This window comes from Dipodomys spectabilis, unplaced genomic scaffold (assembly GCF_019054845.1).
Source record: "Dipodomys spectabilis isolate Male_0828 unplaced genomic scaffold, ASM1905484v1 ptg000347l, whole genome shotgun sequence".
In the NCBI taxonomy this organism is placed as follows: Eukaryota; Metazoa; Chordata; class Mammalia; order Rodentia; family Heteromyidae; genus Dipodomys; species Dipodomys spectabilis.
In genome coordinates this window covers 472,355-489,343 of record NW_024871024.1, presented here as the reverse complement: position 1 = coordinate 489,343, position 16,989 = coordinate 472,355, and positions in this window count along the sequence as shown.

Genomic DNA, 16,989 nt, shown 5'->3' with positions numbered 1-16,989 from the left:
GCCGGAATGATGAATAAACCTACCCTTTACCTAAATACCACGGGCGTGGTGTGGTTCTTACTCGGCAACCTCTCTTTAAAAACCTAACAATCAGTTCTGTTGTACTGTGAAGAGTAGCCTGAGCTCTGCTCTGAAGAGAAATACAGACAAATTATTTTTTAAAAAGCCACAAAAATGGTAACCTCTCTGTACAACAATTTCTTAAAAACTCACAACATGTCACCAGGAAGTAAAAAGTAATGCACCTCATCTCACTAACTCCAAATGAGGGAGACTGTTTTAGAATCAAAGGGAACTCTCAATTTCTGTACTGCAAATCAGATACAAATCCAGTCACAAGAAAACAGACAAGCCACATTTGGAAAGATTGAATCCAGAATCTTTATTAAAATGCTAGTGACTACAGATGGACTCTCGTCTCTAAGATGTGTAGCCCCTGAACAGAGCTTGTACCAAGCTTTAAAAGACAACAATCACATGCTTGGGGTGGAGACTAAGCCTTAACAAAAGCAGACCTGATGGGGCTGGGAAGGTGGCTCAGTGGTAGAGCGCTTGCCTTGCATGCCTGAGGCCCTGGGTTCGATTCCTCAGCACCACATAAGCAAAAAGAAAAAAGCCAGAAGTGGTGCTGTGGCTCAAGTGGTAGAGTGCTAGCCTTGAGCTGAAGAGCTGAGGGACAGTGCCCAGGCCCAGAGTTCAGGCCCCACGACCGGACCAAAAAAAAAAAAGCAGACCTGATATGGACATACAGGTACAAGCTCAGGTACCAGCAGAACATTTCCATCTAAGGACAATACACTTCAACATTGCATAAGGGGGAAAATCTTAGAGGCTACATAGAAGTGGGTGATTCAAGCCATTTAGGGAGGTAATCAAGGCAAAATCAATGCTTTCTCTATGCAAAGCTTTCCTAAGGCTATGGTATCTGCATTTCTCCAAAGCAAAGCCCTCCTAGCTCACCTTGAGCTAGGCATCTCCATTTAATGAATGGCCTCTCTCACCTCTAGGCTTTTCAGCACTAGTGGAAAGCTCCTTTGACCCAGCAAGAAGTTACTTAGACTCAGACTTTTTACTTCATAATGACCTACACAGCTCAGTCTAAGACACAAAGAGCAGTCTTGGCTATGAAGTAAAGAAGAGCAAAATGCACAACGTTTTCATGGTAGTGTCTCACCAGAAGGCCCTTCTAGCAAATTCCTCCTGATAATCTTCTACATATGTAAATTTGTGTGAGGCACTTCTTTAAATAAGATCAAGTAAATTTCTGATCTATTGAAGTGTATAGTGAAACAGTATTCATGCACATAGCCAAAAGAGTAGAAGAGTAATAAATACAAGAAAAATTCAGCCAGGCGCTGGTGACTCACGCCTGTAATCCTAGCTACTCAGGAGGCTGAGATCTGAGGATCGTGGTTCAAAGCCAGCTCAGGCAGAAAAGTCTGTGAAGCTCTTATCTCCAATACACCACCAGAAAACCAGAAGTGGCGCTGTAGCTCAAGTGGTAGAGCACTCGCCTTGAGCTGAAGAGCTGAAGGACAGTGCTCAGGCCCAGAGTTCAAGCCCCACGACCACCAAGAAAGAAAAGAAAAATTTAGATTAATGAACAAATCTATAAATGAAAATCCCGAACAGATCACACATTAGTGGGGAAATGGAGAACACTCCTATTTTCTCTATAAAGCATGAAATTGGAGTCTTCTCCAAGTGAATGTTACAATGCTGGTGTAGGTTTGCAATCTAATTGCTGAATCACTGATGAGTTCTCAGCTGTAATAAACACAGCAAATAAAAGTATGTGTGAGAGATCAGTTTGGCATGAAGAAGAAACCTCTCTGTTAAAAGTCTGAGAAATTATAACCCCTGCTTTCACTATATTTGATGTCAGTATAACTTGTGGAGGAGATGGGGAAAAACAAGTCATTTAAGGTGGACATGTTGCAACAATGAGAAGTACAAGTTGTCATTTCAAAAACGAGCTTTACAACGTTGGTGCGGGGGGGGGGGGAGGGAGAGGCTTGGGGGGGAGGCTGGGAAGGGATGTGAAGGGTAAACAAAGGAGGAGGCTGCAATGCTTGATAAGAAATGTATGCATTATCCTGTCCATGTAATTGTAACCCCTCTGTACAGTATGTTCACACAAAAAAATAAAATAATATTAAAAAAAACTGAGAAATTGCTTAATTTAGAGTTTAAGAAACTGTAATCATTATCAATGGAAAGATTGCATATATTTCTTGATTAGAAAAGCAACCAGGACAAAACATATGCACATTCTAATATTAAACTGGTAAGTACAAATCTTATAAGGAGGAGGAAGAGAAGGCTTTGTAACAGTAAACACCTGCTACATTGGGGCTTTATCATCAAAGCTCAATGCACACCCCAGGATATGTTAGCAAGATTTTTAAAAACAAGGATCAAAGACAAGAACCTGAAAGGAAGCAAAGCATAGAGGATTCTTACAATACCAAAATAAGCATATTGCTCTATTTCAAGATATAGCATCAGACATTAGGAAGAGGACAAGAGATGAAAGAGTTGACAAAATTTCTAGTGGTTGCAAAACAGTGATGATCTGATTGTAGATTCAATAGAACATTGGCATTTTTCTCTACAGCCCAACCCCACTCTCAAATAGTAGGATTTGAGAATGCTAGAAATGGTTGTCTTACTTGGCCTTCTACTTAGAGGTCTTTACACTTGATTTAATGCTCTAATGTTAGTATATTAAATTTTTAAGGATTTCTGAATAAACACCCCCCATATTCTCATTTTTATCAGAGTCCACATATTATGTAGGCAATCTTGTCTAGAATGCTCATGCTTAAGAAAATTTTGAGAACAAGGACAAAAAGAAGCAAAGAAAATAATGGCCTGGTTTCTTTTTTAAAAAAGAACTAATAGATGTATCCATTATATATATGTTCTGCACTAGAAAAATTATCTCACATTAAGGATGTTATTCTGAAATGTTAGGTGCTTTTTATGGTGAATTTTCTTTCTTTTTTTTAATGCTTCCCACTTCAAAATCCAGTTTCTAATATTTAGGGAACTGAAGATGGATTTATAATTCAAGATCCATCAATTCTTCCATTAGATGATATTTGAAGATTGAGAAGCCACACTGGGAATGGAAATGATTGAAAACATCTTGAAACAATCAATTAAAAGATTTCCTAAGTACAAAAGCTGATATGGTTTTATTAAAAGAAAAACACAGCAAATTGTCCTTTCACCCTCTGTTGAATTATAAATAGTTTAAGCATCAGCTTATTGCTTCAGGGAGCTCAAAAGTAAGAGGTGCTGTCATTTTAATTACTTAAAAATTCCCATTTGATGTCCAAGGGCTTGAAACAAAGCCTGAGAGGTAATTTTATCTTGGCTAAAGACAATCAGCTAAACATATCATTAACAAGATGCATACTTAAAGTGCTATATATACACAAAGGCATTTGTAGCTGAATCATTTTTTAATTGTATAAAATTTGACAAAAGGTGAGACTCTTTAACGCCCTGTTGGTTGTAAAGATGGGCCCACCTTCTTGTCTGCTACCATTCCATGAGAATCTTACCTCCAATTCACCAGCAAAAAGCTGGAATTAGAGCTACAGCTCAAATGATAGAACACCAGTCTTTGGTGAAAAAGACGAAAGAGCTTAAATCCCTAGATCCAAGCCCCACTACCAGCACACATGCACACACAAAATGTGGGTTCACCTCATCCCTATTAAAGGTTAAAATATACATGCATGTGCTATGGTTTATTTAACTACTGCCCTCAGAATCCATATCCAATTTCATATTATGTCCTATTCTTTTTTTCTTGTGAAGTATACCTTTATTTTACATATACCTTTGCCCATTTAGATGATAAATTGCTGTACCTTAAAATGATTAAAATCTCATATCTATGTATGAAGGGATCCTTCACATCCACCCCAGGGGACCACACAGAGGCAAGCAGGCACAGGAGAAAGATTATTACAAAGTTTATAGAGGAGCCATATTTCCCCCCAGAGGGAGCACATGGCACCTGTCCCTATCCAGGTAGCAGGAGGGTCTGAGAGATAGGAAGTGAGGTAGATGGGAGCTCCAGGTGGGTCTGGGTGGAGAGAGGGAGGGGCCAGCTGTATGGAGGGAACTCAGGTCTGGGTGGATCTAAGAACCAAAGGTGGGCATAATGCTTACAATGTAAAAGTCAGAAGTGTGTGTAATAACATCATACCTTCTTGTTAAAGTCATGATTGCAAAAACACATTCTCAATATGTGTGTTATCATTTAAATGTGTATCAGAAGTACTAGTAATAAGGGAAGTGAACAAGACTGTAGTACAGTACATATATGAAAATGCTACAGTTAAATCTATTGTTTTGTATAATTTTTATTATAGTGTTTTTACATTGTGATGAAAAAGACAACAGAAATAAGAGGAATAAAATTTTGAAAAGTAAAACAATTGTTATTAAACACACACACAAGAATGATTGTGTGCCTGAAAAATTGAAGTACCATCATAATCAACAAAATGTGGAGCACGATGCAAAATTCCAATGTGTGTTACAATATAGAAGCATCACACATTCAAATTTCTACCTTGCCTAACATCAATAGGATTCATGTGTTTCATCTGTGGTCACTCTGAAATATCTCCAGTGACTTAGAGTCAATGCTGTATAGTGACCATAGGTTTTGTAGAGAACACTTATGGTTTTTTTAAACTGTATTTTTTTGTCTTTTTCTTTTTTGGTACTGGGGATTGAACTCAGGACATTGCACTTGCTAGGCAAGTGCTTTGCCACTGAGCTACATCCCAGTCCAATAATTATGTTTTATACCTTCATCCAGATTTAAATAATTCTTTGCTAATACGTCAGTGCCAGTCATTTTGAGTAACGCAATGATGACTAAGAAATGCTCTATATGAGATTACAATGTAGTAAAGGAGTTAAGACATTCAGGTAAATAGTTGAAATGCCAGATGGGAAATGTAGAAGGCAGAATGCTAAAGCTATCCATGCCCTAATCCTCTTATCCTCTGAATGTTATTGTACATGACAAAATGGACTATGCAGATGTAAATAAGATCATGGACATTAAAACTGGTGATTATCCTGAATTATCTAAATAGAGCTAATGTAATTGCACAAGCCCTTAGAAGCAGAGAACATTCTCTAAATTTTGTAGAAAAGAGATTCAGTGAAATGGAAAGTCAGAGAGATTCCAAGCATAAAAGAATGAGACATACTATTGTTGATTTGGTGATATTGGAGCCTACGTGCAAGAGTAGGAGATGCCTCTAGGAGCTAAGGGATTCCTCAGATGACAGTCAACAAGAAAGAATGACCTTTGTCCTGAAACCACAAGGAACTGAATTCCATCAATAGCATGGAGGATCTTGAAAGATAATTTCTCCCATGGCCTCCAAAAGCCTAGCTGGCAAGCATCTTGATTTCAGCCTTGTGACATGTGAAGCAGAGCAACCAGCCCAACCTGTCTGGACCTCTGACCTACAGAAATGCAAGGGAATCAGTTGGCATCATTTTCAGCCAGTAAATGTGTGATAATTTGTTATGGAATAACAGAAATTTAACAAAAGTACTATGGGAATTCAGGAAAAGGAAAAGTGTGCTGACATAAATGTCACCTGGGACCATTCCAGGAAGAAGTGGCACTGAATGACAAGCCTTACTATTGGAGATTGCAGTAGTAATGGGTTAGTTCACTTAGAGATAAACACACAGAGAAAAAAGACTCACAGGACATATGGAACAAACAGTTGGCTCTTGTAACCATGAGTTGAGGGAAGTAAAGCTATAAGACTGTAAAGCTGAGCTGATTCCAAATCTCAAGAGTTTCAAATTCTTTGATTAATTATACAGGGGAGTTGGCATTTAACAAAATAGTTTATGAATACAATGCGTCTTGATCAGTGTCACCCCCTTCAATATTCTCACCCCCCACTTCAATCTACCCATTCTCTTAACTGCATTCTACCCACTTCCTCTCTTCTCTTTGCCCCACTTTTACTTTCTTGCATGTACCCATTTCCTGGTGCTGGGTTTACTCTCCAACACCTAAAAAAATTACTAATATTACAAATGGGAAAGATGACATTACAATAAATACTACAGATATTAGTGGGAAAATAAAAATACTTTAAGCCATTTTATGGCAAGAAATTTAACAGATAAGATGAAAGTAATCCCTTCAAAGCCACAACTACAAAAAAAAGCTCACTCAAGACTAAACAGATAACCTTTAGCCCTGTATTTATAAAACCTATAATTAAAAACCTTTCCAGAAAGATCAACTGGTTTCACTGTTAAATGTTACTAAATTTTTACGAAAGGAATAGTACCCAGTTTTATAAACTCCTCCATAACATTGACAAGAAAACAATTTTTTACTAATTCAACATGACTCAGCATTAATAGAACATTAGACCACCGCGCATCCCTCTGATAGCAAAACCACACAAAAGTACTTTACGAAATGCACAAAAAAAATTTCATGTGAATATTGATGGAAACCTTCTTTCTATACAGAGGAGTTGCCATTCAACAAAGCAATTTATGAATACAATGCATTTTGATCAATGTCATCCTTCTCTCCATTCTCATCCATCACTCCCATCCCACCTCTTCCCTCATTTTCTTAAATTTCTTAGGATATGTATTGAGTTTTTGACTGCATTTTTCCCCCTTCTCTGATATTTATGTGCATATTAAAGGAAGGAGACTGGGTCTAAGTAAGGGGTCACCTTGTTCTCACAGCTGTCCTGGCACCTAGCTGGGTGATGGGGGCTTTTCACCCAACTTCAAAGGCCTAGAGGTAAGACAAGCCATCCTTTGAATTGCAGATGCTTTGCTCCCAGAGAGTTAGGAGAGTTCTGCTTCAGAGAATATGTAGATATCATGCTGTTTAGCCCTAGGAAAGCTTTTGCTACAGAGAATGCTGGCCTTCAATTTCCCCTAAATGGTTTGATTCCCTGGCCTCTGAGTAGCCTCTATGGTAAGTTTAAGTTGACCCCTGATCTACTGCCTTATATGGTCTGTTTCTGTTGGATTTGGATCTCCACCCTGCCCCCTGCCCCTGTCCCTATTTAGGCCTGGACCAGCTGAGGCTCAGGAACCCTATGCCTTGTGTCTCATGTCTCCATGGTGTCCGACTTCAGCTCTCTATTGGAATTGATCTGGTTTGTTGGTATGGTTTTTCTGCTCTTTCTTTGCTTTACTACTGTCAAGGCTCAGTTTTTTAACAATGTTAACTGCATTCGAGAGGTCCTTGTGACAAGAGTCCACTTGCAGTTGCTGGCTTTCCAAAAAAGATTCCCAATTTGGCCTCTCAAAATGTGGCTTCTCTGTTTCTCCTGACTGAGTTCCCATACAGCAACTGTTAGGATCCATCACAACCATCTAGGGGACCACGCAGAGGGAGGCAGATACAGGAGAAATATTAAAGTTTTTAGAGAAGTCATATCGCCTCAGGGAGAGGGAGCATAGGGCCTCTGCCCTTATCCAGGTAGGTAGGTCGGTCTGGAGTAGTGGCTTGCACAGGTAGGTCTGGGTAGATAGAGTGAGTGGCCAGCTATACAGCAGGAACTCTAGGGCAGGGAGGAATTCAGGTCTGCGTGGAGATGGGGATAATGCTAACAATATAATTTCCATTCTTGATAGAAATGAAGAACAAACTAAAAATGAGAATCAACTCTCTCCATTTGATAAAGACATGTAACAAAAGTCTAAAACTAACATAGTCAATGGTGCAAAACTAATTACTTTCTTCCTAAGACCAGAAAAATGCAAGTTATAAACATACTATTATTTCTATTGAGTAGACCAAATGCTTGATTTCTAGGCAAGGACGTAATGTAAGCAGTACACAGATTAGAAGGAAGGAAGCAAGTAATTTTCAGATGGTATAATTATCTGCGTAGAAAATCTACAGAAGTTACTGGATCTCATCAGTAAGATTAATAAAATTTCAGAGCACACCATCAATACCAAATACTTATCCTTTGCGTTTTCCCTTTTTGTCTGTGGTAGGGATGAAATCCAAGACCATACACATTTAAGACTAGTGTTGGACCACTGAACTACAGCTCTATCTCCTTGTTTGTATATTAACAACAAATGTAATAAAAATAAACTACCTTTACAATTTCATCTACACAACAAACCCTGAGAAATCTGACATTGCAACTGTAGAATATTGTTGAGTGAAACTAAAGAAGACATAAATACGTAGAGGAGAATATGTTTATATGTTAGAAGACATAGTTTTGTTAAGATGTCAAATTTCTCAAAACTGATTCATGGATGCTATGAGATCCTACCAGGCATTTTTTAGAGCTTGACAAGTGGCTTTATAATTCATGTGATATGGTCTAAGGCCAAGAATAGCCAAATTAACTGAAAAAGAAGAAAGTAGAAGGGTTCATTTTACCTGTTTCAAATTTTTATTATAAATCTACCATGATCAAAGCAGTTTGATTCTGTCCTATAGATAACAAGCATATGGGACAAAATAGAGTCTCAAAATCAACATTCACATGTACTGGGACAATTATTTAAAGAGGTGCAAAGGAAATTCTGTAGAGGAGTGATAGACTTTTCAAAGAATGGCACAGGGAGTATTGAACATGTTTTTGTTCATATCTTGTACTGTACACAAAAATTAACTCAAAATTGAAAATTGACATGACTGTGAAGCCTAAATTTTTAAACCAGAGAATAATGGAGAAAAATCATCAGGACCACGCATAGGTAAAGATTGGCAAATATGGTACCTATAAACACTAGCCATAGAACAACAAATCGAAAGAACAATGCATTACAACCAACTGGGAATCATTATGGGCATAAAATAGACTTCACAAAAATTTAAAATTTTTGCACCTGCAAAGAACTGGTAAAATAACAAGAGTAAAGAATCCTTGAATGGAAGGAAATATTTGTAAATCCAACTTTTCCTAAAGTAAGTAAAAATCTTTGTCAGAAGATGGACAAACAGAATGCAAGGATTATAAATGGGTGATGAAAATATGTTCAGCATTTATACTCATCAGGAAAATGGAAACAACTCATGGCACTAAGCGAAATATCAAAATGGATGGACAGTTAAAAGAAGAAAATTGGGAGCAGAAAAGAGGACAGAGTGGAGGAATGCAAAAGAAGATAGTGGAGAAGAAGGAAATGGAAGAGAATGAGTTCATGGAGTCCCCAGTAGAAGCAAATAAGAAGTAGCAAGGTCAGTTTGGGTCCTGGTGGCCTGTGGAGCAAGGGGCACACACACTCCCCTCCTTCTATGAGATAGAAATTGCACCGACTCCTTTGCTTTCTAGCTCCCACTGGGATTCTACTGCAGGAAAATGGGCCAAAATGTTTGTGGAGATTCTCAACATCTGAGACCTTAAGAATTAGCAGCCTTAGCTGGGTCAGTCTTGCAATTCCAACATTTGGTGAGGGAAAAGGATTATGAATTTCAGATTATCCTGGTTACATGGCAAGACTCTGTATGTGTGTGTGTGTGTGTGTGTGTGTATATACAAAAAAAAAGCAAAACAAAACAAAAAACCCAAAACCCAGCAGCCTCTAGGGGATGGTATCAATCAATCCATGTTAAGCAGTCATTTTTCTTTGTTAGCTTGTAAGAGCAAATCAATTTAAATATAGACAAGATATCAAATTCCTTCATTCAATTAGACAAAAAGCTAGATAAGCCCCCTGCTTAAACAAACAGTGGAGCTTAGAATGACAACTTAAATGTGTGCAATTCTAGCTTATTTTACATTTTATCTTTACTCTTAAAGGTATAGAATACCACATGCTCACAGGAAAGATTTTTGTCAGTGGGGAGACAGGGAGTGAAGGTCTCTTGCAAGGCTGAAGACATAGGAAATACCCCTTCTGGAACTTTAAACTTGTTCATTGGTTATCTGATTACAGTGAATTCTAAAGAGTTTTTTTTAATCATTCTCATAGTAGAACACATGTCTGAAACATCTTTCAATAGATGGTTGGCAAATTTTTATCACAATATGCTTGTGTTAATGCTGGCTTTTATGGTCATGATTTCTTATTGTCTTTAGGGTCCTACATCATGTCAAAGAAATACTTTATGGTTCAATACTGGGAATTGAACCCAGGGCTTCCTGCACATAATCAAATGCTCTATCGAGTCAAATCCAAATGAGTACTTAGCTGTAGGAATAAATATTTGACACAAACAGAATGCCTCCTACAACATACCCATTAAAAAAAAGGCAAGCATCTATTATTGAGGCCAGCAGAAGCCATAATTCCTGTGTGGAATGGGAGGCCCAAAGTGGTGATAACTCTAGGCATGTGAGTCCTCCTTGAGGTCCAGTTCAGATGGAAGTGCTGCTAGAGCATCCAACTTTCACTGTAATGTCTTCTCAGTTTCTCCTGCTTTCATACTCACCCTTTCCTTACAGCAAGCTTAGGGGCTGGGCCTAAGGGATGCCCTCTTCCCTGTCGACATAAGTACAGAGTTGTTCTGAGAACCTCCCAAGATAGCTTACATTTCATTCTTTATCTTGAGAAACCATACACAGACCTGTCAAAAGTCAAACCATCAGCACAGACATGTCCTACCATAGAGGTCTCAGTCCTGATCTCAGGGGCAAATGGTGAGAGACCTTGGAGTTGGACACTTAGGTTCTGCTGGGTGGAGAGCAGAACCCTTCTAGGATGAACTTGTAGGTGCTCCTGCTGAACTGGGCTGCCACAATGAAGCCTCCAAAGGACCATCATGCCTTGCTGTTGGCTCATGGCTTTATGATGGTGACTTGAGTGAAGTATACAGCTTTAAGACTGCTGAATCATTTGAATGTTCCTTAGTGAACATTATCACATTATCTCCAAAAAAAATCCCCTAAATCCGGACTAGTTATTGGCAACATCAATTTTGCTGCTTGGTCCATCTTAGTTTGTAAATATAATGGTTCGGTCATGGGCAAGTTACTTGACTTTTCTGTATCTCCATGTCCTCATCTACAAAATGGAATAGTAATCTCTCTACTTCACTGGGTGGCCATGAACATTAAGTGAACTAATTAACATGCAAAAGCACTTCCAATGAGCTTTCAGAATTAGATTTCAAGTGTAATGAAATGACTTATCATGATGACCTTTGGTGACTTGTGTGACCTCTCTATGAACCTTCAAGGACACATTTTTTTTCCTCCCAATACATACACATATTCTCTCACACACATACACACTCATCTGTTTTTCACTCTGAGTAGACTCTAAGACACACGTTTCATGAACACACTGTGAGGCTGGAGAAAGAAATGTCAGCTTACAATCACACAGCTATTTTGTTAGTCCCTCATGGACATGAAGCAGTTCACCAAGGCTGCAGCACAGAGCCCTGCAGTTCATGTTTAATGGAAGGAGATTAATCCAGCCTAATCATAACACACTTAGACCAGACAGATTTACTGGATTGCTTACGTTGGGGAGGATATGAATCTTTTCAAACACTTACATAAAACAATTGCCCTTTGAACTTCAGGATACTAATTTAGTGAATTACTCCACTATTTCTAGATGCTCTGATAACAGAGGTTAATGGCTAGCCATACAAACAAGCAAGAAGCTGGGTGGAAGTAGGAACCCTGAATTCACGAATGAGGACAAAATGGCCTGATATCTAGATAGCTACCTCCAAGGCAATTCTGCCCTTTTGCTATTACGTAAAGTACTAAATTTACTATTAGGTAAAGTACAACGAAGGATGTGCGTCATTTGAACAACATAATATCTAGAGATATTATCATCAGAGAAAAAGAAACTAAGCAGTGTGTGAAACCCCCATAACCAACTTCTCTTTCATGGTAGGGACAGAAATGAGCTGCCACAAATTTCTCTGTATGTCAGGTCTATACACACCTGAAAGCACGTCTTTTATAATATGTTGTGGAGTTTTAATATTCCCATTTTACAGATTTGGAAACTGAGGTTCAGAAAGAGTATTTGGCCTGTCTTGACTACAACCAATGCGGAAGAAGACAAGGCTATAGGTCTTTTGAGTTTGATACCAATGACTGGGTTCTAATTCTTGCATCAGCCACCCAGTTCAAATTTGGATATAACAATTCTCATTGGAAAATACTATTTGATACTTCAGCAGAATAATTGTCCTGGTTGAAATGTTACCACTGCCCAAGGACCTCCCTATAGTATCTACAAAGGGTAGAAAGTGAAAAAAGGGAGAATCAGTGAAGCAGAAAAGAAACAGCATCAAAGTCAGTGGAAGATCACTTAACAACACATTACTTGAGTGAAGCAATTTTGAACTTGGATAACTCTATCCATATTTTTAACCCTTTGTTTGGATCATATCTATTCAACTATGACACAAGCAGAAATGCAGACCACTGACCATTTTACTTAAAGTAATAGAAAAAAATATTGGATTTGAGTTCCATTTGCAATCCTGTTGCTGCTGTTAGGCAATTCTCAAATTCATTTAGCTTACATTTATTTGTTTAAAAAAATGAAATAGAAGCCAGGCACCTATGGTTCACACCTGCAAACCTGACTACTCAGGAGGCTGAGATCTGAAGCTTGTGCTTCAAAACCAGCCTGGGAAAGAAAGTCCATGAAAATCTTATCTTCAGTTAAGTACTAAAAGAAACCCCCAACCAAAACCAAAAAATCCAGAGTGGAGCTGTGACTCAGATTGTAGAGCATAGCTTTAATTTAAAAAATCTCAGGGATAGCATCCAGACCCTGAGTTTGAGACTCGGGACTGGCACACACATTAAAAAAAAGAGGCAAGGAAGTACCTTGGAATTGATGGAGTAAGGAGCTAGTAGAGACTCTCTGTGACTAACCAATAACTGAATTTTTGAGATGATACAAAGTAGTCACTGAAAGTGTCTAGTTATTGTCCCAAGAGCATAAACCAAAGTGTTGAAACATTCACTTAAATTTACTGAATTACCGTGAAAAAAAACAGAGGCCTGGAAGTTGGCTCAGTGGTAGAGTGTTTGCCTCACATGCATGAGGCCCTGGGTTCAATTCCTCAGCACCACATAAGCAGAAAAAGCCAGAAGTGGCACTGTGGCTCAAGTGGTAGAGTGCCAGCCTTGAGCTGAAGAACTGAGGGACAGTACCCAGACACAGAGTTCAGGACCCACTAATGACAGAAAAAAAAACAAAAACAAAAAAAAACAAAAAACAGAGTCTTGTCTATCTTTTCAGCTCAAAATTATAGAAGTCTTACTTCACATTGTGCAACCAGGAAAGTAGGAATTCTCTCTTTCCCCCCACAACTCCCAGGCTGGGATTATGATTTTACCCTGTAAGAGTCCTAATATTGGTATTTCTTGTCTTGCGTGTACCATGTTACAGAGAGTTCCAGGCAGGAATAGCAAGAGGAATGATTCCTATTCATCTAGGTAGCCTCCACTTGTAAGATGCAAGCTCTCCCCAGATCCAACAGAAAACTAGGCTGATTCCCCCTGCCCCAGTTGGCTTCTAGAGTAGACAATCCACAGCTGAACAATCAAGCAAAGGAGACAGGGGATTGTTGCCTAGCCCCAGGACTCATCTCCTACAGTAGCGTTCTCTATCCAGGAAAATTTCATCCCTGGATCCAGGTGAGTGGCATAGGAAGTTTACCCAAAGGGAAAATCAGATCATAGAGTGAAAAACTCAGCTCTCCCTGAGATGGTTCAATTTAATTTGAACCAGCATACTAAACTACTGTTATGTTCCTTTTTCTTTTGTTCACAGTTTGCCTAGTACTTTTATTTTATACTGGTTATTTATTTAACAGTGAGGATAAAAATACAGGCTGTCACACTTCTTAATTTCCTAAAAGAGAAACTGGTAAAACACAAATGCTCCATAACAGGCTTAGAGGAGTGAATGTGTTTGTTGCTGGTAGCCATGATTGTCTTATATCCTTGCCAATTCACCAGCTGAAAAAGGAATCTATTATGAGAAGACATAAGTGGTAGACTTGTGGCTTCTAACAGTTGAAAATATATCTGCTGAATTTTAATTCCTACTTTAGAACTTCAGGTAAGTCACAAAAGTAACTCTTATGGTATTTCTTATAAAGTCCAATAACTATTATGCATCTATTATCATTTTTACAATGTCGTTATGTTTAAACATAAAAACTGGAGAGAGTAATTAGAATAATAGCAATTTAGTTCATACTAAAGAAAGCAACAGGAAAGGTATAGGAGAAGTTAAAAAAATTTAGACTCATACTAAATCACTTTCAAAGTCCTATTTGATAGTTTGCTTAGAGACAAGATTGGGAGTATGTGTTTTTTTTTTTTTTTTTTAAAGAAGGCTGCCAAATAGCTAAGCTTCTCAAATTACTGACCAAAGGCATGTCATTTTGAGAAACGGGGCTGAAAACAACATGGAGAACATTATGATTCATTTCTTGTATAAAATTATTACTCTGTGTCATACATACAAATACTCAGAAAAAGAAGTGCAATAAGAGTTTCCTCACAGGGGAAAAGCAGAATGATCTATAAAAGGGAAAAGTCCCTCCTTGACATAAAAAAGAAAGAGAAAATAAAATTACATAACCTGCCAAATGATAGTGCTAAGTAGCAGAGAGAGGGCTACCCTGGAATTGTTACCAAATCCTGAAATATTAGTAATCAAATACTTTTTTTGAAACCCAGAGAAGGAACTATTAGAACATACAAAATTAAAAAGAAGTAGCATGTAATACATAATATGATATACCATAGTAAAACCATTTGATAGAATTAATCCACCCTAAGGAAAAAAATGACAGGAGAGTAAAACAGGTTCTATTCGCAGGTGGTGGGTACCAGTGGGAGGCGGAGGGCGAATAGAGGATGAATACCTTGCAATTATAAAAATGGAGAATAAAACCTGTTGAAATTATTTTAGAAGGAAGAATGGGATATGAGAGGGTGAGGTCAATCAGAATACATTGTATGCATGTATAAAAATGTTACAGTGAAATTTCTGGTGGTGCAATTAATCTAGGCTAATGCAAAGTGAAAAAGAAACAGATGAACTGACAATTAATCTAGTGTACTTGTTAAGAATACAAATTCTTGAGACCAACTGACAGAGTCGGAACTACCAATTACTAGTTATATGATGTGCCCTCTCTCTCTCTCTCTGTCTCTGTCTCTCTGTCTCTGTCTCTGTCTGTCTGTCTGTCTGTCTCTCGATCTCTATCTCTCTGCTTCAGTTTCTTTCATTGTACCTACCTACGCCAGTAGAGCTGCTAAGACAATTAAATGAGTTGGTATTACTACCCAATAAAAACTTGGATGTACTCACAAAATTTAAAAAATAATTTTAAATGATGATTTCACCTTTTCAGACACAAAGCCTACATGTCACTTTTACAAGCTTCATCTAAGTTAATCCTCCATCAAGCCCTCTTCATACGCACAATGAACCCACTCAGAGATGAAGTGCTAATAACAACAGCTAACATGTACCAAGTATCTGTAGTGTATCAAGCTTGTGCATGATGTTTGCTTTATTCTGTAAAATACCTCTATGAGGTGTGAACTATCTTATGGATGTATAGGTAACATATATAAGTAATATAGATATATTATTACATCTATTATTTGTTATGTATGTTATCTATGACTTTTAGGCCTTTTTTAATGTTGGTGATCATATCAGGGCCTTTTGAATGAATGCAAACCATGCTATCTGCCACCGAGCTACATCCTGAGCTCATTTTTGGAACTATATAACTGTAAGTCATAGACATGATGATCCTTTATCCCTAACGACTTATTTTTTCTTAGCGTATATTAATTGTACATAGGGGTTTCATTGTGGTATTTCTATACAGACATATCTCCTCATTAAATTCTGTTTTTCATTCCTATTTCGAGTCTCTATCTTTTTATATCAATTTTAAATAACTTTGTTATTATATTTGCACATGTACATACAAAGTATTCTGATTATTATTGTCCCCTTCATTCCCTTCTCCTTTTGCGCTCTTCCTAAAAGCAAGGTCATTCTGATATAACTACAGTATAATGATCAAAATCAGTACAATAACAGTGATACAATATTATTGATCAACACTACAAAGTTTATTCACATTTTGCCAATCACTCCAATGATTTTAAGTCTACAAACTTGAGCATTCCACTGTCACATGTATTTTATCTTTAACTGAAAACACAATGTTTCTTTATGTTTTGACATTTTAACAAGACTGATGAGTTGTAAATTACCCCTGTTTGAGTTTTTCTGATGTTGACTTGTAATTACATTCATGTTATATTTGTGCCAAGAGTAAACTGGAAATTATATTAGTTTTTTTCTGTGCATCTTATTAGGAAGCACGTGATGTACATCAGATGTATGTTTCACTACTGGTGATGACAAATTTGATCATTACTTAAAGTGGTATCTATCCAACTTGTCTTTTTTTTTTTTTTTTGCCAGTCCTAGGTCTTGTACTCAAGGCCTGGGCACTGTCCCTGAGCTTGTTCTGCTCAAGGCTAGTGTTCTACCATTTGAGCCACAGCACCCTTCTGTCTTTTTCTGGCTATGTGGTACTGAGGAATCAAACCCAGGGCTTCATGCATGGTAGGCAAGCATTCTACCAGTGAGCCACCTTCCCAGCCCCCAACTTGTCTTTTAACAGCAACTTCACTTCCTCTTTACAGTTAATAAGATCCTTTTTAGATTGTTTTAAAAATTACCTTTAAGTAGTTGTACAAAGGAGTTGCCATTTCACAAAGCCAGGTTATGAATACAATGAATCTTCAGTTAATAAGATTTTTAGCCAGAAATATTTTAAACCTATGCATCTACCCTGCAACTCTTCAATTACTACTGTGATGGTTGTGAAATACACTTGCTACTTGGTTGGTAATTTTTTTTTTTACCAATTTCAACATTGTTTCTACAGTTATTTACTGGTTTATACTCTGAGGACCATCCTCTTCTCTGTTTATTTAGGATTTA